Here is a 23697-nt window from a genome sequence, read left to right as displayed (position 1 = left end):
GGAGACAGACAGAAAAATGTGATTACTGTGACATCACTATATAATCTATAAAAGGTCTCTTCACCAGCTCAATAAACATTGAGTGTCTAGGTATTACAATACTATTACAGGAGGACTACGGTAAAAACAGCAACAAGGGACCTCTAATCACTCATAAAGTCAAGTGTGTTTTACATTGCATAAAATATATGCAAACACCACTATGGAAATAATGTCATCCTAAGGCAAATAATTTACCTCTGAATTTCCATAAGCATTATATTAATTGAAATTGTTTAAGGTATATTGCTACTTATCACTACAGCTTTTATGTTTATTTTTGTTGTAGCCTTATATTTGTATTCTACTTGCACAATGGTGTGACTCAAGTATATATTTTTTCTTTATATCTGATTGTATATTTCTATTCTCCTGCTGTTGTTGAACTGTGCATTGCAACACTAGAATTTCCCCACTGCAGGACATATAAGTTCTCTTTCAACTGAGTGTCACTATGGATACTCTCCCTCAACGTCAGTTTCATTCCTCTGATGATGCCCATTGATATTTCCCATTATAGCTCTGATTAACATAGATTTGCAATGGTAAGAAGGTGTGAAAAATTATGTGAGTCCTTTTTGAAGGCCAGGATTAAAAAGCGCTAAGGGGCTATTTTCGATGACACACATACTTGTAAGCTGTCATCCCAAAAAAACAGCTAAGCAGACCCCGCACAGCACTTATACTGTAGGGCACACAGAGAGAGTGTAAAGTAGTTCATCTGTATGCCGGTCTACCTTTCCATTTGAATGTAAACAAGCAGAGCATCAAAGAGCCCTGTTTCTGCTGACTCTCGGACACAACCCTTCTTTCTCGTAACGTTGTTTATGTCTCCGCTTTTTCTGCAATTTACTTCCTCTAACGTGTCACCCGTGTTTGGGCAGCAGATAATGCAGTGGAAAAATATTGGCCAAGCGGCAGGTGTTGGCCTTGGCGGATGCAGGGAAAGCAGCATGGCCCTAGTCCTTACACCATTCGGACCACTCCAATCCAAGAACACATTTGAACAGCTGTGGTTTTGGAGGTCAGCTAACCCCATATGGTCAAGTCATCACGATTTGGCCTCAGCAGTATTTTTTTCCCTCCAATTAATGAAAAATAGTTTTAAAGGCTACAGATAATTTCATATGTTAACTATGATGACGGTTTTAGTTTTGAGAGACCTTGTCAGATACATTGTGCATCCATCGGTGGGTATAATTATATGTTTATTCATGTCCCTATTGCATAATGGAAAATATCTAGTACCCTGTTGTTGTTGTTGTTGTGTTACTATCTCCAACAACACAGCCCGTTCTTATAATCATATTGTTTCTATGTTCACACGTTTTCTGCGATTGACCCCTTTTCCTCCAGTGTGTCACCAGTGGATAATGCAGTGTAAAAATATTGGGTGAGAGGCAGGTGCAGGCTTTGGCAGGTGCAGGGAAGCAGTGCGCTCCTGTGAACATCCTGTGAACACCCTGTGAACGGTCCGCACACATGGCTGCATCCACAACGAGATTTTAATTCTCCGAGACATTTGTATCATTAATTCCTAATTCTCTGCAAAGCTAAAAATCAATTTTAATCTATTTTACAGCACGGTTGCTTATTACAAAGTCCAGCATCCTGATAAAAGATATGCGTCTGGGGCGTAATGTGAATGTTAAGCACACGGTGAATATTGATTTGTGATTGTTTGCATATGTAAAGGTTTCTAACATGTATCTGTAAGGGGACATGTGTGCACTGTTATGTTCAGATGTGACAATGAACAGATACAAAATTACAAAATACCTGGTTTACTGCGGTATGTGTTTTAAGCATAGACTGTATAAAGAAGTGGACTAAATGAGTGTGACGTCACCCATAGCGTTCGGCTCCAGTCAAATGAAACTCATCGAGGCTAGACGTTATAGGGGCGAATTTGAAGCCAAGTTCCAACCGCGAGTATCATAGCAACTAAAGAGCCAATCTGGACCCAGGCTATTGAAGGTAACGCCCCTTCCCGCCCATACCGCTGGTTTAGTAGGGAGCGGGCGCTTAGCAGCACTGTCAATCAAACCTGTTGCTATCACTACCTGGAACAACCTTGAGGGAAAAAGGCACCTGATTTGTCTGCTATTTATGTTCGTGTCATATATTTTCAGACAAAATTGCAAAATAAAACCCCAGGATCATGCAGAAGAGGTTTACAGGAACATTTTAAGACCAAAATGACGAGCCTGACAGCAGCAGTTACGAAGAGATGGGTGACAGTTTTTCAACGTAAAGTGAGTCAGAGTCAATGGAGCCAGAACCGCGCCCTTGATCACTTCTTATTTAGAACGCCGCGTCTATCAGTTTACCTATGTCCATTTATATATACACTCTATCATTATGAGTAATCATTTTATTTAGGGGCACATTTAACTTTTGTGAGGAAGAGTCTGCCACCTGCTTATCTCTATGCAGAGGTGTTATTGCTTTGGCTAGAATGTTCCACAGTATTGCTTAAAACGTAAGTATCTTCATGGAGACAAGCCAGTGACACCACCAGGCCAAGTTACAGGTCAGATTGATGGAGAGGCAAGCCCGTTCACAGCAAGAGTGCAAACATTAATTAAGCTCAAATTTACGTTAATGCTATACTGTGGAATATGCCAGACAAAGCATTGCGATCTCCATGGAGACCAGCAGCACCCTCCACTAGAAAAGTTAAAGGAAGCGTAAACAAAGCATTGAATTTATGTCTTAAATTAAGATAGGGGTGGGATTTAATACGTTTTCTTCTTCTCACTCCTTTTTGAGCTTATGTAAGGATTAATTTGTGAAAAGTGCTCGAAATAAATCAAATAAATAAATAAATAAATAAAAAGCTACTAGAAAACATGTAATTCTATTTTACCACCTAAACAAAAAAAAATCAACAACTTCATATGCTGTGTCCCCGTAATACAACTACAAAAAGCCTGAACTGTTGTCTGCACATTTTACAAAACACATCTAAATTGGACATGAGTAGTCCAGTGTTGATGCCAAATGAAACAGTGGGGCCTTGTATAATATGTGTGCTGCGAGCTCCAGCACACTCTCAAAGCTCAGTGTTAACATCACCATAATTTACACTCTGCAGTTCAAAAGACGCACGGGCCACCAGTCAATTCTCAGCTCCTAACAACGTGATATGACAGCATCTACACAACACCAGTGACAAACAGGCTCATCACCGCTGGAACGTCTTTGGATCCTAAATTTAATTCCGAACATATGCTACTTTAAAGGGCGACATGTAAATCCGAATGGCTAATTGTTAAGTTTTACATCTGGACATTTCCCATGCTACAGCTGGTTCCTGTGAAGCCAAAATCAATCAATGCACAGGAAGGAAAGTGTGCTCTGGTGAAACAAATAATTGCAGAGTTGATGCATACAGCGATGACCCTGTCAGCACAGCGGCGCTAATCCCTGCTCTGCTGCACGGTGAGAGCTGTCAGAGCAGACATACTCTCTCCTATGGATTCATTATAACCCAAGCTCCGAAAACAGCACCCAACCTATGCACTGCAAGTCGAAATACGCTGCCTTTCTTGCTTTTGATCTTCCACTCCAAAGCAAGAGAACAATCCTGAACCGAGAAGGTGTTTGAAATGGATATTTGCTATCTGAAAGTCATGGGTAAGTTCTACAGCTCATTTTGCAGAGTACTGTTGCAACAGAAGTCGGGAGTGGCCCTGTCAGGGAGAGGTGAAGTTTTATACAATCACTGAGATGCATACAGAATTCATGTTAGCTGCACACTTTATGGCATTGTTATTGGAAAAAGTCCTTATATTGCACAGAATTAGTCTACATTTGTTGCAGTGATAAGGTTTTCAAACTGATAGAAATATACAAGAAAGTTCAGGGGCTGTAAATGTCAAAGCAAAACAAAAATATTACAAAAACATGACCAGGCCTTGGAGCAGTGGGTGCTTGGAAGAGTTTCAGATAAAAAAAAAAAAAAAAAAAGGTTAAGGGTTTTGTAGTGCATTTTACATCCTTGAGAATATTTTTGGACAATCAATATTAATCAAACACAACAACAGAACATAAATAACTGACAATATATAGTATACAGATGCATTTGCCTATACTACACTAGTTAGAGTGTACTAGAAATGTGAAAAAAAAAAACAAAAAAAAGGTTTGGAGCCACTACCTTAGAGGCTCAAAATAAAGTCATCAATCTGTTTTTTTTTTTTTTTTTTTGCTAATTATTGTTGTGACAGACAAACTTGTGAAAAATTGTCAAACAGCACTGCGTCTCTGCTTGATGCATTTGCTCGTGTGTATAAACTTCACATTACTCACTCCTGTAAAATAAACCATAGATCAATATGTCAGTGTCCATTTCCTGACCATCATCTATTTATGGAACTGATTTCCTGTCAGAGGGGTGAGAGGAGACGTCTGATTGGCTGGTGATACTCATTGATTTATCGACTTTTGAGGGTCCATTTGATACATTTTTGCGCAGCTGTGCTCATTAAGAAAGCACCATCAAAGTTCCCCAGACAGTACTATGCGAAGCCACCGTTTTCAGCTCACGTAGCGAGTACTTCGAATGACCTCTCACTGACGTCTATATAAAGCCCGTTTAAGTTGATGAACGACGCTTGACACGATTCTATGCATATTTTAAGCTCTTGTCATGCTATTTCTGAAGAAAGCGACGCGATATTACTTGTGTTTCTTGCAGCCACGTAGTAGAAGGGTAGCAGCAATTAAGTTCAATAACAAAAAGTAAACACAAAACGAAAAGTATAGTTAAAATGGATCCCTCCGCTCCTAAAGTAAGTCAGCTGTTTCGGGTCTCTCACGCTTGGATAGAAAACACAGATCCTCTTAATGAGCCCATATTTTACTCAGACACAGTATCCTCCATCTCGGCCCTGTGCAGCCGCTCCTCCGTGACAGACACATACAGTAGTTTGTTTGTTGTTCTGAGTTAACCTTCAGACAAACATGAGTGCACAGCTGTTGGAGCATCTGCTTTAAATGTACTCAGGGTGCTGTTAGTCCTTTGGGACAACTGGATGGTGTTCTGTATTTTAGACTTGCAATTTTAGTGTAGACGCAGTTAAGGTGAATGCAAAGACAAGATTTAAAGGATCGGCTTAACAATCTGTTGAATAAGGGGTGTAGGAGTGTTTTATGACATTTTTTATAACATTCTAGGCTACGCTGACTCTTTAATGACTACACTACATTTTTACTACACAAATTAAAACTGCTAATTGCATTCACCTGGGATATTACACTATGGCCTTAAACATATCTATATATCCTACATATACATTTTTATTGCTAAAAATAAACTGAAGGGCATGCGTTCTTACTGTGAGGAGATGGTTTAATGCAGGGGTGTCAAACTCAATTTCACCGAGGGCCACATCAGCAAAATGGTTGCACTCAAATTTGCATAGATGTAAAAAATATGACTGTGTAACTGCGTATCTCCTGATAAACTGACATTTTAAGACAGTCATATGTTTTAATTTACCTTGTCGCGGGCCACATAAAATGAAGTGGCGGGCCGCATTTAGCCCCCGGGCCTTGAGTTTGACACATGTGGTTTAATGCCATTCTGCTTCTACCAGTCATTTCTGGCAATGTGTAGAAGTGGCAGGTACTCCAACAAAAAGTCCCATAGTGCGTATTAAGTTTGCAGGTCCAAAAAAGAGCGCTGTCGAGAGTAGGATAAAACCCTCCACTGTGAGTGTTTAAAGTACACCCACGCCTTAATCCAGACCTGATCACAGTTTGTTTTTGTAGTTTATGCATAGGGACTCACAGTAACTCATGTTCTGAATTACATCCCACACGTCATCGCTCCTGTGTTTAGTCTTACAAACCCTTATGCAACCCATGTCTGAATCATGTACTATATCGATCTGTATTAGCTCGAGGTGTACAGCTTTGAAGGTGAGAATTGGTTTTAGAATTGTTGATCCAAACTATTTGAAAGGCAAATTGCAAAAGCTGGAGAGAGGCGGCTTGTGAAATGAAAGCGGTGCAGCGTGTGAGAAACCTGACATTTTTCTGGATGATTTCCAAAACTTAATCTTTGTGTTCAATCAAATATTACTCCCACACACAGCAGCAAACAGCCTGTGTCAGCCGGATAAGGGCAGGCTGTGAATGGGCTCACTGCTCTAAAACAGTGCAACCGCCGATTGACAATTATACCACTCTGCAACTGATATGTAAGTGAGATAATGGGAGGTAGCAAGTCTAATTTTGTGGAAGACAGAGTTAAAATTATTTTGAGTATATGCCAAGTAATGTACTAGATAGAGATGGGACTTTAAGGTCTTTTGTGGGATCTGAATCTTTTGGATTCGTCCATGTAAAAGAGACATTCAAACGACTTGTTTAAAATGGCTCAAACTGAGAGTGGGAGTGTGTTTACCCTTTGAAATGCATAATCTAAATAAGACATTGCACTACATTTATAATAATTTATAAACTAACGTATGATCCCAAATATGATTTCTGTGCACAAAGCTCTCACTCGTGTCATCTGTCGTTCAAAAGAGCACACTCGTTCACGACTATCACATCACTAGTGCTAGATGAGTTGGCATTATAAAGATGAATACAGGATTCTGTTGTGTGCTTCTAATAAACGTCTTTGTAATTGACCCTAGGAATAATAAAACCAAAGATAGTCCATGAAATGCACTTACTTGACTGATCAAAGAGAAGTTAAATGAGCCTCAAAGCCCATGTTTGCTAAAATCGTGTGTATGAATACATTTGCCTCAGGGCGTCCGGGTGTGATTTACTAAAGTTTATGCTGCTTCTGGATGCATGTTAACTTACCATAAAAGATAACATGGTCACGAAACAAAACAACACATTTTTCAAAACACGCAGTTTGTTAAAGGAGTGACAGTATGTTCTAATGCATGTGTAAGTTATCTCTTTTGTCTTGTTTCTGAGCCATTGCTGCAAAAATCCTGTCCCATACACGGTAAATGTAATATCATTTATCGTGATTAAAAAGTGTACACAGTAATCGTTGGTGGGACATTTTATATAATCATGATAATCGTCAACAAAGATAATCACCATTGTATCCCCAGAATGTTCAGAAAAAAGCTACTTCTTCCTAAAAGTACATTTATATAACAACTATTTAAACATGGAACCTATTCATAACATTAAAATGATAATTATTCATATCCATAACTTCAGCAACTTTAATAATTATCATGATATAATTGTTAATCACATGTATTTTAGCCATGACACCAAATTTCAATATCGTCCCTTGTTTAATCCTCCTCAGATATGCACTAAGACGTAGAATTTTGCAGTGTTGCTCGCCCATTTTGGCTAAGACACTGAACCGTCATCATGATCTGATAGCACTGTCCTATGTGCATTTATTCTGCATCAAAATACAGGTGTAACCCAACAATTAGCGCTTTGTTGAGTGTTTCTTGAGACGTTTTTATTCACCAGATGAGTTATCTTCTACGCTAATCCACAGTGGCAATGGGAAAGGTCAAATGCATTAAGGCCCGCTGAGCATCTCCATTCCATTCTACCTACCGCTAATTACATGCATCGCTCTACAGTCTGCGCGCACTGATTAATCGCAACGTCCTTTTCACAACACTGTCATTTGATGTGAGTCTATAATGAAGGCCAGCACGAGGGGGAGGTCCACGCACCCAAACAGGAGGAAATTAATTGATGCCACTTCAGGTCAACTTTCAAAAAAAATGTTTATTTTCGAACAACCGGTAAGCTAATTAAATTTTATAAGAATAGACACGTATTTATCTGTTGAATTGGGTCACGCTGCATGTGTACGAGAAGAATGTGGACTAATTTGAAGGTTGGATACAAAATGCCCTTCATATTTATATACAGTTTGGAAAATGGAATGACATGTGTTCAAATGTTTGCTATGTCAAATTTGAAGCGCAAGATGCCTTAAAAAAATGAAAATGTAGTTTTTGAGTCATGAGTGGGTTTGTGTCCCAATAGCCAAATGTCTTTCTGTGGAATTACATTGATCCAAATAAACTAGTTCTATGTTCGCAGAAATAAATATATGATAAATTAATAAGAATTCTTCCATTGTGAGTTTTTTTTTTGAGGAAAATCACAGAGTTATTAAGATTTTCCTCATGTTTCTACTTCATGAGGTTTGTGAGGCTTTTAACAATAGCAATAGAGGTACTTATAGACTATTTATTTCAATCCATTCAGTAAGTATACAAGCTCTGATTTGTATTACACTGCTTAATAGAATCATAACGGTACATATTTTATGAAGAATTGGATGTCATGAATAATCTAATAACAGCAGGTGACAACAGACCTTATTATGACAATGCATCACTGTGTAGTAACAGGCCATGATTCATTCTGAACAGCGATTGTGCCCGTGGCGAAATAGGTGCCAATGAAATGAATGAATAATTAAACTGAATCGTGGACATGTTACTGGCCATGGATTTGCATTTGGTTTTATCACACTAGCTAATGAAATCAAAGTTATTTTTTTGCCCAAAAGCTTGTGTCTGCTTTTACATGATCAGACTTTTAAAAGGTATAATGGCATTTTAAAAATATTCTTGCACATTTTAAACCCACCCAAATGTGTGCTTGAGTGTAATTTAAAGGGCCGGTACCAGATTTTTTTCCATGTACTTTAGCAGCACAGATATAAATCGATAAAATAAATCAGGTGTGTACTATCCATATGCTATATATATATAAAGTGTAAACTGTGGCTTGGGGGCCAAATGCGGCCCTCAGACAAATCTTTCTTGGCCCTCAAACTTCCAGGTGAATTGGCCCATGTTACTTTAAACAGTACTTTTTACTGTACATTTCTTAAAATCTTCTTTAACAAGCCCATATCAAATATTTAATGTGTCCTGTGAGGATGTGAGCATCATTTTGGTCTTAAAATGTTTTCATTAACCCCCTCTGCATGATCCCTGCATTTTTATTTTGCTGTTTTTTGTCTGTAAAATCAAGATATGAACATAAATAACAGATGAAACAGGCGCCTTCATTGCGTTGTACCTTCATCAGTCTGGCTCTGGATTGGCTCTTTGGTTGCTATGATACTCGTGGTCGGACTTCCAAATATGGATCTCGAAGTATGAAAGTTTATACAGTCCATGGTACTGTCCGCACCTGATTATAAAGTGTGCTTATAATTCCTGTGATGGCAAAAACAGCCTCTAAGTTATGAATAGCACGTATAAATTCATAAAGGTGAATAATTAGGATGCTCTGAATGCATCAGGTAAGTGAGGAATAACTTTATACCACTGCAAACCGTTTAAAAAGAACCAGTCCTGTTTTTAAATTTTTAAGACAGTAAAAATAAGGTACATCGCCTTTAGCATAACAAAATGTCTGACAGAAGTGAACAGACAGATGGCAGCATGCAGGAGAAACCCAGTGTTTTTGTGTGAGCCACTTTGATGGAACAAACTACTGTGAAATGTCTGACACTGAGCAATGTGCAACAGCTGCTGATTTCCTGCAGTGTCTGGAGCATTCAAACTCAGCTGAGGTGAGTCTACAACATAAACAAGTGTGCAGGCAGACACGAGGAAAGACTACCACTATGGTAAACTGAAGGCTCGCTAGAGACTGTCTTAACACAGTATTATTACACAGGTCAGTTAGTACGAATGTTCTTGTGTCTACATTCAAGTATTACAGAGGGGTTTGGAGAATTTCTCTTTATTTTTTATCTTGGATATAGATAAAGAACACATGATCTGAGTAAACACACAAATACAAAATAGCGAAATCTGGTAGGACTGGTAGTTACAATATATTTTTCAAAAGGCAGCTCTAAAAATACATTTAAAAAGCAAGTGTGACACATGAATAAAATACAATAACACACTTTTGACACATATATTTTGCCCAAATGATTAAATTGGTTAAAATGGTTAAATTTGCTAAATTTGCACCAAACTACAAAGCAGCCTTGAGTGACAAGAACATTTCATACAAGACTATAAGACGGCTGTGATATTGTGTTTTTAACATTGCCATCAAGTTATTTTTGGTTTTGGTTTTCTTTGAAAAGATAATATTCTGAAGATGAGTCATTTTCAGCTATCTCCCACATATACATGTGTCTTATAGCAGGCTCCCTATAGTGCTCGCTTCTATTTCAAGATGCTCACATTTCTTTGGAAACTTATAAGTTGAAGTCTTACCAAACAACTTTGCCATTTTATGTATTTGTCAATGGTTCTACCAAGTACACATGTTCTTACTTGCATCTGTTCTGATTCTTTTAATACCATCATCCAATTGGTCAATGATACTGGAGTAATATATTTAGTACTGAGACAGTCTTTTGGTCTAGCCTGCCAAGACTACTTTACAAAGATATATAGTCTGTCTCCAAAATGTGTGGCATGCAGATTAACCAACTAGAGAAATGCATATTTTGTGTCATCATAAAGAGAGAACATATTCTGTAATGTAGTTAGTTAATGACCAGTGCCTCAGGCAAACCTAATAAAGTAACATGAATGTGGTAAGTCTATTTTATTTGGAAGTTTACTAATGTACCACTGATGATTTAAACAAAATTAAGTCACTAAATGTGAACCTAGGGAATAGCTTTTGCAAACAGTGCAACGCAAATGTCCTTTAAAATTGCATTAATAACTCCCCAGTACAGTAACCTATTTATCCACAAAACAAGCAATTATTCCAAAAGTTCCCCGAAAGAGATTCCCACTGCGATAAAACCCTGGCCTATGGCAAGGATTATCAATTCCCTATCTGGAGAGGAGCAGGGATGAAGCCAGGCATTGCCCCAAGCCTGTTTCAATGATACAAGAAGTGCCTTTAGCTAAAGCTCTATCAAGACCATCTATATCCTCTGAATGCATCATTTTCAAGCACAACCACATTAGAGAAAAGTGCCATGAATATTTAGTTGTTTTTTTTTTGTTTTTTGTTTTTATCAAAACCACTAATCAACTAAGCCTTTCTCTAGTCATATTTTCTGGTCTATAACTTCAACAAACACCATCTGTTTCCATTGTGGCATGATTATTCAATTACAGTTTTGCCAAGCCCCACAAATTTTTATGCTGGGCAAATTTTGAAGAGGCCTCTGCACTGAGTTGATAATGTCTATTGTAAACAATTGTATTAGCTTACTCCTTTCAAAGCTTGTGAATACCTTGTCCAGTGGCCTCCCCAAACAACCAAAAAGGGAAAATTAAAAACATCTCAGAAGGAATAGAAGCAGCTCTCCGGGTTTCTTATCAGACACTGCCAGATGCCAGCCCACAACACCATCCCACACACAGCCTGGAGGTGCAGTGCAACACGGAGCCATCGCACTAGGGAGCGGGAGCCAGCTACAGATGCACGACTGCAATAGGATCTGGAGGAGAAGACATATAGCCGGGGAATATTCATAAGGAGAAGTGGAGCAGAGTGCGGAGGAGTGGGACCGGAGGGAGGCCAGCGCTGTGGATTGTCAGACTGAGGAGTAAAACCTTTCCTTCAGCCCGAGAGGGTTCTGACCAAAGCACCAAAGCAGCTTAGATGGTTCCTGACAGTGATCTGGTGCTGAGAAAAGAGAAAAAGATGCTCCCTCATTGCAACACAGTGCAGGGAAGAATACTGTATTATTGTTGTATAAATACTTGAGTTAGGAATATGTTTGTGACTGTTTTTTTTTAACAGAGAAGTACGTTTGAGGGCCAGAGCAGTGTATCAGTGGGTTTTAGATAGCAGCCTCAGTGGTACTGGCGTAAGAACCAAGTGGCCACGATGGTTTCAGACAGTGATCCTGTTCCAAGTAAAAGAAAGTGAAGTCCTTTAAACTGGCTCCCTCGACACCTTAGTGGCAACAGTAAAGATGATGCAAATGCCTTGTGAGTAACAAGCTCCATCCATCATGCTTGTTGGTGCTCAGCCCAGCGGCAGGGGCATTCATGCACACAGAGCCCACAGGCTGCCTCACTGAGGAGTAGCTCTGAGAGTACCATGCACCAGTCTGAAACCTTTACACCAGATACGGTGTGTGATCAGGTCTTGTGATTAGATTGTGACAGACTGCTCAAAGTGCACTGGTGACAGGCCCAAATTAAATTTTGTTTCACTTTCTGTGCATCGCCTCAGAAACGCGGTGATGGCCTCCAGATGAACACAAAGTGTCAGATACACACATTCACACATGACGGCTGCAGCTGCTCCTGCCTCAACCCCTCTCTCAGCTGAAGGCTTATTACCACACAATCTCCAGCAAATAAACAGTGAGCAGGTCTGATATGTGAGGGCTTTTTCAGGGAAGTCACTATAGAACATGCAACGCACCAGGAAACAACTGGGTCTCAGGTGAAGCATATTACACTCAATTTAAGAAGCATGCTCATTCATTCTTCCACGTCTTCCTATTTATTATTTGTGTATTATTTTTGTCAGAAATGGGGACATTTACAACCATTACCTATGTGTTCCATACCCTAATAAGAGGTCAAAATGAATGCTAATCTTATTCATGGAAGATTGAGGTGGCTCGGTAATCAGCAGTTATGAACTTTATGACTGCATGCTAATATCTGTAACAAATTAGTTTTCCAATTGTGACCTGAACAAAATAGTGATGTTATGCTTCTAGATGTCCCAGACTAACCCGGAAATTTGAATTACTATTCCACCTTATCAATAATGCATTTCACCATCCTTCAGTCTCCATACCGAATGTTATTCTTATAGTAATTAACATTTTTGTTAGATATGTGAAAGGAAAGATGTGTGAATGCACCATAAACTGCAATGCTTCAGACAGTGATTTGCCTAATTAAATCTATCACATAAACTTCTAGAATAATCCAAGTCAAGTAAACTTTTTCTGCATAAACAGCCAGGGAGAATATTTGCAAATGGATTTAACGTTGCCATCTGTAACTCAAACTTTTAAGTACTCCCTAAAACCACCCTCGTCTGCTGCCCTAAAATGGGTAATGTAAACAATAGGAAGTGTTAGCAAATAGCCCAGGTCTGTGCCAATGCTAGCAGGTGATTCAGCTACATTTGCACAGGGAACCCCTCAGGAGATGAATATGTTTGGAGAGCTGGTCATCAAAATGGAAGTCTGCAGAACAATTTTGCAATGCTAATATATAACCATCAAGCATATCATTATGATCACCTGCCCAATACAGCTGTGTGTCAATCAAACTGCTCTGCGTTTGACATCCTGACCCAGCAATAATTTTTGCCCTTAAACAGTAAGAGCAAATGCTTGTTTTAAGACATTTTGTCATCTTCCATCTCCTGGTTCAGCCTGTGTTTTCTATTCTATTTCTATTTCTATTTTCTATTGAACTGCAGACTGGCAACACCTAACATGAGCTGTCCTTTTCAATTTGATTTTGTCTAAAAAAATAACACATAAACGGACATTCCATATTGATTCCCTGAACATAAACAACGCCAATTTTTTATCTTTGCCATCTGACAAATTACTTCCTTCTGTCTGAACTCTGTATCAAACCACATACTTTTACTGACAGGGGACTGGCTGTGAACCTCATGATTAAAAAGACCCAAGCTGATCATTGATGATTAAATCTGAAATGAATCTTGATCTTGATTAAAATTAAATCCACGACGGCCCTACTTTTAGCCAGCATAAATTGTCAAAAGACATTACCTATTTTTTAGTAAGAAGTACAACAAAAGTAAGAAGAACTGTTATTAACTCCATGTGTTGTGACACACAATGTTATGCACAAATATAAATTACATTCAATCTCATATACCTGTCTTGAATCCTTTCAAAGTGCAATGTTTCCAATTTGTGTGTGCAAAGATTCAAATCAACTGAAGTTAATCTATCTGTGATTGAGTCAGCCAATATTACGGTTATAATAATAGGATTAACTTTTGTTTCCTTCTGAGTATGTGACTTGCATTGAAACCTGGATAAGGATGCAGTTTTTAATTGGATTTTGAGGTGTTTTCAATGACGTAAGCCAAAGATCATGAAAGAAAAGTGGAAAGTGATCTGGAGATATGTGCGCTCCTCTTTGATGTTCTATGCACTTTGGTGGTTCTGATAGCAAGGGGCATCTTACAAAGACGAGGTGCTAGGTGGTCTTCGTATACACCCTTTTTTACACAACTAGCTTGATCAAAAACATGAAAAAATTGAAACAAATCAAAAGGCATGCGCAACAAAGCCACTTGATCATCTGTTGCTTGCTCCATAATGCTAGGAAGCCTTAGCAGATGTAGCTCTGATCTCCATACACTTCCTCCGCCCACTGGTTTTACTGGGAACTGCCAAAACATACTAAATACTTATGTGTTTTATAGATCAGAAATTCCAAGCCGCGCAGTCCAGCGAGAGTGAGTGGGTGACGAGTCCTTTTAAGTGCAGATCAGTCAGAGTTGAACGCTATTGTACCGGCGACTACATGGGAAGCACCACAAAGCCTTTTCTGTGGGTGGAGATGTGTGAGTTACATAAATGTGGGGAAACACTGGCAAAGGTATAGATTGAAAATAAAAGCTTAAGTTATGCAAGAGAGTCTGTCAATAAAGAATAATAGTGTAGGTTGTGGCACCAGTTCAAAGTATATATAGGAGTTTACATACAGCTACTGAAATTGAATTGACTAATCACAGAGAAGGTTTGCTTTGGAAATCTAGTTTGGACCTCAGGTGGGCTACATCCTCAACAGAAAATAAAGTTACAAAGATGACACAGAGGGATATATTCAACAAGAACAAAAGAATAATTAGGGGATCACTAGAAAAAAATACAGTGATGAGTTCATGCATTTGATTTCGCTACTTATCTGTGTACATGGTGTTTTTAACAGCATTATCTACTGCTCCTAGTCATTTTTGTTTGTCAATCTTTGTGCAAACTGTAAATTTGTCAGCAACATCACGCAAGGCTGCCCTGATTACACCACCTGGCAACACTCGACAAGACCAATCGCAGTGTTCCTTTTTACCTCCAGACCCCGCCCCTTTGCCCAACTCCTCACCTCATCTACCCTTTTATTCCTCCGGGTGCGGCCCAAAATTGTGGAGCTGATTTCCACCCTCAGTACGTGCAAAGAATTGGGCAATGGCATCTCAAATATAGGACAATAAAGATTACCTGTAGATGTATGAATCACTCAGAATACAACTTTGACTCCTTTATAACGTAGATAAAAGCTTGTACATAATATATCTCATTGAATTCATAACTCTTCATCCTAAACAACAAACATGTCCTCTGCTGTTAAACGTCTCTGCTAGCTCCAGTGCTATGATGCAAGAGTTACATAAGGCCCACTCCCTGCGTTATTGACGTGCGCAAACAACCAACTGTCAATAGCGTTTTCCTTCCGTAGCCAACGCCTGTACGCTTCTAACACGCAAGACACGGCTTTGTGAATGAACTGCATGCATGTGTGCCATAAGGTCAGTATTACTCAGTCTGCCTGGCTGCGAGCTAGAGCCGCCTCAATTTGAGAATCAGTGGGGCAGGGTGCAGTGAGCTGACAGGAACCTGATAGGCTCTGTGGTCACTGGGCCGGCTGTGTACCGACCGCATACATCCCACGCTGGAGTACATTGATTGAAACGTTACAGTGTGAGGGAGGAGAGAGAGTGTTCTGTCAAACTCAGCCCAGTGGGATGGCCAGCTCCTGGAATCTATTTATCGACTCCTGTTGGCTCCTTGCGGCTTCGTTTGACAAGCTCAGGTGCTACCAAGGACATCTTCGCAGCAGTGAACTTCAGATGCCCCGCAGCTTTGCCCCAAGACTCAGCTCAATACTACCGGCGGCCAGTATACCACCACACCGCTCAAATACCCACATGTGAAGCGGGTTTTAGGCAGTAGATTAATAATTGTGTGAATTTTTCTTTGAATCAATAAGGAAATGCAAAAAAACAAACAAAAAACTGCACCACAAGAGTTTGTTCCAGTTTGAAGAGGACTGGATCAAAAGTCTATATTGCTGTTGCTGTTACCAGGAAATGAAATCCACTCTAATTCACCTATCCTTATTTCCCTACTGAAATGCAACTACCACTTCTGCAGGTTCGGTATCTGACATTTTGCATCGAGATTTGTTGTTTAATAAAGTTTCATCGACCAAACTTCTACCGCAGAGCAAAACAGTTTTTTTTTTTTTACTCTGCCAAGTACTCCACAACAACTGCTTCTGTGATCTAAACTACAAAGCTAAAACCGAAAGTACGCGAGGATATCCAACATTTTCGTTTACAATATCCCGAAAAGAGTTACATTTTGTCCACAAGTGCACTCTTCACCAAAGACACAAGGCCCTTTCACTTCAAAAGAGGTTTGATGAACTGTGCAGCACTGGACCAAAATGAAATAACAGAAGACAACTGTGTGTAGCTTCTTATTGTTAGGGAATAAAGCTGTAGTTGTTTCTGTGTAGACTCTGCACAACTGACTGGGTTGCATTGGACGAGGTGCACTTGGCTGAAAGGTGACCATCCCCAGGTAGGACGGTCATGGGAAGGAAGGTCAGAGGGAGCGAAATGTTGTACTAATAAAAGTGAAGCAAAAGTGAGACTGTGTGGAAGCTTTTTAGGGAATAAATCTGGACAAACTTTGGTCCAATTTCCACAAAAAGTCCTCGAAGCCGTCAAAGCAACACGGTAAGGAAGATGTATGGTTCTTTGTGTTTTGAATTCATTTGTAAGTAATAGAGGCTGAAAGGGGTATTCAGGGGAGTACTGCTGTGTACTTATAACTGTTTATTATTATGGTAGTGGTTCTTCTTTTTAAAATTAACCAACAAATACATTTCTAACTTGTTTCCAGTCCAATTCCAGTGATTATAGTGCCCTTTAGTCAGTTTTTACAGTTCTGACACTTGCTCCTACAGGGACCTTGAGGTAATGAACAAAATATTTCTGAGTGACACTGATATGATGCAAGTGCGTGAAATCAAATCCATTTCACTCAAAGTTTCCCATCTTGTGCTTGTCTACGAAGACTTTACAGATTTCACCTTGATGTACTTCTGAAAGTGAAGGAGCTCTCACTTGAAGCAAAAACTAAAGTTACAAGAAGAAGAGCGGTTCAAGGGTTTGTCTACACCAAGGTTAGATTTTTTTTTTGTTATTCATCTTCTGCGGGTTTATATTTCTTTGAATTCACAGTCCTTATGGGCCATATGTGGGATATACCCAGAAGAGACCAGTTAGTCATAGGGTTAAGACATGAAAAAGACAGGATAACAGGCAAGAATCAACAAGTCAGTCTCAAACAAAAAGTCTTATATACCGTATTTTCTGGAGTATAAGTCGCACCAGCTAAAAAATGCATAATAATGAAGAAAAAAAACATATATTTCACATATAAATCGCAGTATAAGTCGCACCCCCGGCCAATCTATGAAGAAAAGTGTACCTAAAAGTCACGACGGCAATAGTAAGCTTCTGTAGCCTCACCTGCCCTGGGATCAACTGACAGAGGTAAGGCTACTGTCTCCTCCATTAGCCTCAATAACCACCACCAATAATTCAGTCACCACAGTCATACATTTGAACACTTTTACTTCTAATGCATTTTTGAGGAACACGCTCCTGACACTTGGGTTTTGGATGAAAAGACAACAAAAACGTGCTTGTTCAGAGACAGAAATGAGGACCAAGAGTCAGTCTGTCACACCCCGAACTGGACATTTTAAACATAAGACCGGCAGCCATGTTTGTCCACAAAATAGAGCCTTCACTTCTCAACTCCCCTTCACTGCGGACAAAAGCACATGTGCCGGTACAGCTTTTTAACAGCATTAGTTCAGCTGCAGTGGTTTTGTCACACCAAACTAGGCGAGGATAAAAAAAAAATGTGCAGATTTAGTGCAGATCAATGCTCCCGTTGCTTAGAAATTGTGCATTGTGGAGCAGCACTACAGCGTCAGAGGTGGCCTATTTACAGAGCTTTACATAAACACGGTTGGATGACCAACTCCAGCAAGGTGCACATTCTTTTGGACCACACTTAAGCACTATAATGTTGTAGAAAAGTTATATAATTAAAACTATAACTTGATTCTTTACTATTTCGAGGAAACAACAACAGATTTACGCTGAATTTCAGATAGTGGAATTGGTGGTTATCATTTTCAAGGATAGGCTATAAGGCTATCAGAATAACACTTACATAACATTTTGGAATCAGTGTGAAATATGTACTTGCCATTTTAATCAAAACTGAAAAAAGCCATGTACAGTGTATAAGCATGCTCCATATTTTGTCATTTCAATTTCCAAAAACAGCAGTCGCTTTACAAGGCTTTGACCAACCAACGAACAAAAGATACAAAAAACAACACTGAAACTGTTATTAGTCAATGACAGATAATCAAAAAGTTTGTTTTGGAATCGAAATAAAGTACTAGAATTGTATATACAGTAAGAGAGATATATGTTGTTGGAATTGGGTCCTTATCCCGGTTGAACCTTCCATGCTAAAGACAGTCCCCTCATCTGACTCCCTCTTATTCCCACTGGGCTCAAAGACAAATACATCAGATAGAGGGAGATTTATTATTCATAGGGGCACAATGCATCATGGTATCTCGCTCATATACTGAATGTCAGCTTAAACCATAAAAATGTCATCAAAGCAGCGTGGGCATATTGGCTAAACAGAGCCTGCATGTTCAAAGCACCTCCACACTCGTAATGATTTAGAAACGTGTGGGCATGAGTGTATTGCACTGATGCTCAGCTCTCAGTGTCTTGAACCTATACACTGTTCTTTAATAAGGTTAATAGACAGAAGAGAGTGTAATTACTGATGAATAATTTAGACAATTGCACACAGAGCTCCTTGGAGGATCACAATGTCTTTTTCATAGCACTAAAATGGTTATGTGCTGCATAGAGATTTATCTTGCAGAGTGTTCTTATGTGTGTGTAATGTAATGATTTCAGTTCGGATATGAGAAATTAATTTTAGCATGCAATGTAGTGAAAGATTTTGCGTCTGCCCCAAGTGAGCGCCTCGTGCCCTCTTGGAACTGGAAAACAAATGAACTAGAAACGGACATTGACTCAATTAATGTATTTATGAACTGGAAATACATGCTCCCAATTTGTCCACTGAGATAACCGCCCCAAAAACATGATTTCATTACTGTCTGAGGGGCTAAGTTGTTTGCTATAGCAGTATAGGCCTGAACAATTTTGGAAAATTATCAAATTGCTCTTTTTCTGACAGATGAATGGATGTTTTAATAGGAGGATTCTGTTCAAATTCACATTTTAAACCTGACCAGGAGAGTTCATATTTTGGAGAAGAGTGAAATATGAACTGCTAGATAAACTAATACAAGATTTACATGCATTTCAGATACATTTTAGCAGGGTTTATACATAAGACTGGATATTTAGTTTGCAGTGGAAAATATGTAACTTAAAGGGCCCATATTATGCTGTTTTCTAATCTACGTTACAACATTTCCTTGTGGAAAACATACCCGGAGTGCTGTTTTACTTATTTACACATGTTTAACACACAGACCCTGCATATTTAGGCTGAGTTCTTCTTTTAAACTAATAAAGGAATAATCAAGCATGTGTGAATGAACGACGACATTATAGCATGACTTAAAGCTCAGAAGAGTCCATTTTGTGCAATAGGACCTTTAAATAACAGCAGTTTTAATGATTTTACTAATGTGAGTTGTGATTTCGATTTGATTGTAGCATACGTCTTGCCTTAGGACTAGAGATAGCCTTACCCTTTTTTATTTTCCTTTCACAAGTTATAACATAATCACCCTTCAACTATGCTCAACAAATGTATACACTTGACTTATGCCTCCCACATACTGCACAGGCTTGAATGAAACATAATGTAATCTATTCATTTATGCACACCTCACACAAAAGCCTCAACACCAGTAATAGTAGTAGTAGTATTAGTAGTAGTACATCACGTCACTCTACATAATTTCTACACCAGATACACAGAACATAATTGGGTTATTGTGGGCTCAGTTGTTAGCGCTATAAGAAAAGGTTAGAATAAAGACCACAGATGATTGGCTGCCTACGAGAATAGAAGAAAAATCAAAGTCTAATTGATGGAGATACTCTCTGCTGGAACGCATTAATATGTATGGAGATATATTTGTAAGACAGATCAAGGACACTGGCAGAATGTTTGGGAAGAGGTAAAATGGACCCCAACAATGACAGCCCAATAGGGGGGCATAGAAGTCTGTCCGTTCACAAGCAGCAGAGATATTACAATGTCTCTATAGTGGTGGAAGCTTGGAGCGATTCGAAAAGGCGCTGGAGCAGTAATGACTAATACAAAAAACAACAAGTGCCACAGCAAATAATATCTAAAGTGGTGCATTTGTACAGATGAGGGAACACAAGCCAAGCAGAAAATGTCTCTTTTGGCAAGACGGCATCCATTTTAATCACCACATACCGATTCAACAGCAGCACTCACGGTACTAAAGGGAAAAGTCAACTGCATGGAAATGGAGCTGTGTGTCCAGGACATAATAACAGCTAATTTAGTTATTTACTATAAACCAGGAAAGAAAGGTAATTCACATGGGAAGAATGTATGTTTTGGCTACACATATACTGTAAGCTTTACTTTGACTATGACATTATGTGACCAAATGACTCAAATGTGACTCAAAATGTAGTCCAACACCCCTAATCACATGATTTTCAGTTTCAGATCGTAAAACACCAAGATAGATTGGAATAACAATGGGTGTCAACATATTAACGCTGAAAGCTAACACATTGTCCCATGAACAGAACATGTCAGGTAAAACTACTAAACACTCCCTCTTTGTCTAATTAAAGTGCATTTTCCACCTTCAAAGCACTTTAGCACTCACTCATTTATACACCAGTGTCTTGCCAATGGACGCATTCATCTACGGGAGCTGGAATTGCACCGCTAACCTGTGTGTCAGTGGATCTGACTGCTCAACTAATGATGTTTATGTCAAGAGCGAGATTTAAACCACCAACCTTCAGATCAGCGGACAAGCACTGTACCAACTGAGCTACCGTCGCCCCGTTAGAAAAGTTGTGGGAAACTAGAAGGTTTTCAGCAGTTTACAGCGGTGGATGTTAACAGTGATGATTAGCTCCTCTAATTCATGAATCATGTGTATCATTTTTTGCTGCACATTTGCATATGGCAAATTTGAAATGACTGTCACAAGTTACTGATTAAATATTGATTTATTCATCAAAAACTGTTTAATAATGTACTATTGGTAGACTTCATTAACCCTGAGACCGTATCTACTGGGACGAGAGCACAATAGACAAGTCCATCAGTAACTGTTTGAGTAATCATGTTATTTCAGGTTTCCAGTCTTAGTCTTAGTGAGTGATTGAAGAATTAAAAGTGTCAGGGCAGAGTTAGCATTACCCAGATCTGAGTCTTTATGGACTTTGTGTTGGCTCATTAAAAGCAGTGCTATCAATCAAACACTACATTAATGATTTGTCCAAAAGCTAATGAGGCTAATTTGAATTTCAGCTAAATCACTTTTCACTCCAAAAATTATGTTGTGTCTTGTGCATTAATCATCCAAATCTTTTCAAGTTCAAACAAAAGAGTTAAATAATTTATATGTGCTTGTTCAAAAAAGGTCACTAAAGGACTATCCTCTGTCTTTTCATACAGGCTATTTATAGAGAGAATATTAGCAGGAGAAAAACAAGTCCTGAAAGACACTGATTGCCATTAAGGACCATAAAAGGATGAAAATATGAAAAGCCAAGTGAGGTACTGCATCCGTCAACTTAAGGTTAAGGTACAACTTATTGTCCCTGTAGGGAAACGTTTTGCTGGGGCAGTGGGCAACCGCTGTGGTGGCTGAGGGCCCATCTCCAGATCTTGAGCTAGGCTTGGTCAGGACTACCTTAGGGTCCAGTAGAACGATGAAAACTGAGTAAAACCTGGAACCTTCTTGTTGTGAGGCAAGAATGCTAGCCGCTCAGTCACCGTGCTGAGGAAATTTGAAGTAATTGTGACACTACTTTACTCTAAAATGTAGTGAAGAAGCCAAAATATGTTGTAGTTTGTCCTGCTTTGCCTGGACTGTTCCACTTTGCAGTCTAGGCTAAGTAATAGCATCTCCTGGGTTGATATCTCTTTCTATCATTGTTATCACTTGAATTTAACTTCAGACTTGTCAATCACTTATATACTCCTCTTATTCTGTCGTTTACCTTGGTTTTAAGTGCTTAGAAAATCCTTCCTCCTTTGTGGTTAGCAGCGTGTTTACTATGCAATCAGTGTGACAGTAGTGAGTGAGCTGAGTTGATATTGTTCAGTGTGGGGGTGACTCCTGTACAGACTCCAGCTGAATCCTCTCTCTATCTTTCATCACTTTTCTTTTATCTTCCTCGAGCCTGTGCCTGGATCCCAATTGCTGCACTGCATGATATATGACGTTCCATCCAGGCAGTGTATGAAAAATAAATTAGATTCCCTTACACTGTTTCCTGATCAGCCCCCACCAACAGCACCACCCACACCCACCTCTCTTTCATAATACTTGCTACTGTCTTCCCTGTTCTCATGCAGCTAGACACTTCAACAAAACACTTCAGAACTTCACACATCTCTATTATTGCTTGAAAATAATTGCACTTAATTCATATACAGTGTCGTTTGCATGATGTAAATACTCAATACTGATCCAGAACTGATTTTTAGATTTCCTTTATGGGCTTGAAAACATCTCTAGTGCTCACAAAATGTCTCCAATAAACAAAGGCACTGAGCTCTGAGGGCACTGCTGCTCTGGACATTGGCTGGTGCTCCTGCTTCATCATCGCCCTGTTGGCTTTAGGCTGGCCCGGGTGAGACAGGACTGGGTCAGGACCACATGTGCGTGGGGTCACATGTGCGTGGGGCCATGACAAACTCAGGTAGAACGCATACAGTGAAAGCTTAAAAAGGAACCACTGAAAAGGCCCAAAAAGAGCCTCGGCCCAAAAAGAGCCTCAGCCCAAAAAGTGCCTCATCCCAAACTCCCGGTGCTCCAGATGGCCAGTCCAGCCCAGGTAAGTGGTGAAGGATTGTGTATACAAAGACTGCGAATCTGAATTATTTTCTACATGCACTTAATTTAATTTGTTATTTTTAAATATATTGAACGTACAAATTCCTGCTAGGGAGGTTAAAAAGCCTAAAAGTTGTTCTCCTCACCACTTACATTACAGGAACCCTCAGTAAATACCTGGTAACTAGAACAAAAGCAGTTTTCTTTATACTTTTATGGTGGCCTCATCACTTCATTGTATTTCAGTCGCTTTAAACCCTGGCCGCCTGTGTTGTTCTGTTGGTTGTTTACATCTGTTGCTCTCCGCTGGCACTGTATAGTAAATCCAGAGTGCACCGTCTGGCACCAGTTAGATTAAGCTGTATACAAGATACATTATATCTTCAAAACAAACCTCATCTACTTTGCCGCCAGCCACTAAGATAGTTTAGCACTTGGACCTCAAGTAAGATGCACTGGATGATGACACAAAACAGAAACCTCTTTATAATAACTTGAACAACTTAATTAGCCTTAAGGCAGATTTATTCTGCAAAATCAACTTCTCAGAACTTCTAAACATGTTATGGTTGTT

General features: G+C 39.3%; 1 protein-coding gene across 1 annotated transcript in view; it reads right to left on the bottom strand.

The window, feature by feature from the left end:
- The window catches only part of LOC117390787 (leucine-rich repeat and fibronectin type-III domain-containing protein 2), a 124432-nt gene that overhangs the window by 5807 nt on the left and 94928 nt on the right, over positions 1–23697 (bottom strand). The gene's annotated exons all lie outside the window — the stretch shown is intronic.

Source organism: Periophthalmus magnuspinnatus, chromosome 22, assembly GCF_009829125.3.
Source record: "Periophthalmus magnuspinnatus isolate fPerMag1 chromosome 22, fPerMag1.2.pri, whole genome shotgun sequence".
NCBI lineage: Eukaryota > Metazoa > Chordata > Actinopteri > Gobiiformes > Gobiidae > Periophthalmus > Periophthalmus magnuspinnatus.
Note: the sequence above shows the minus strand (reverse complement) of the source record. Positions and strands in the feature narration are given on the sequence as shown.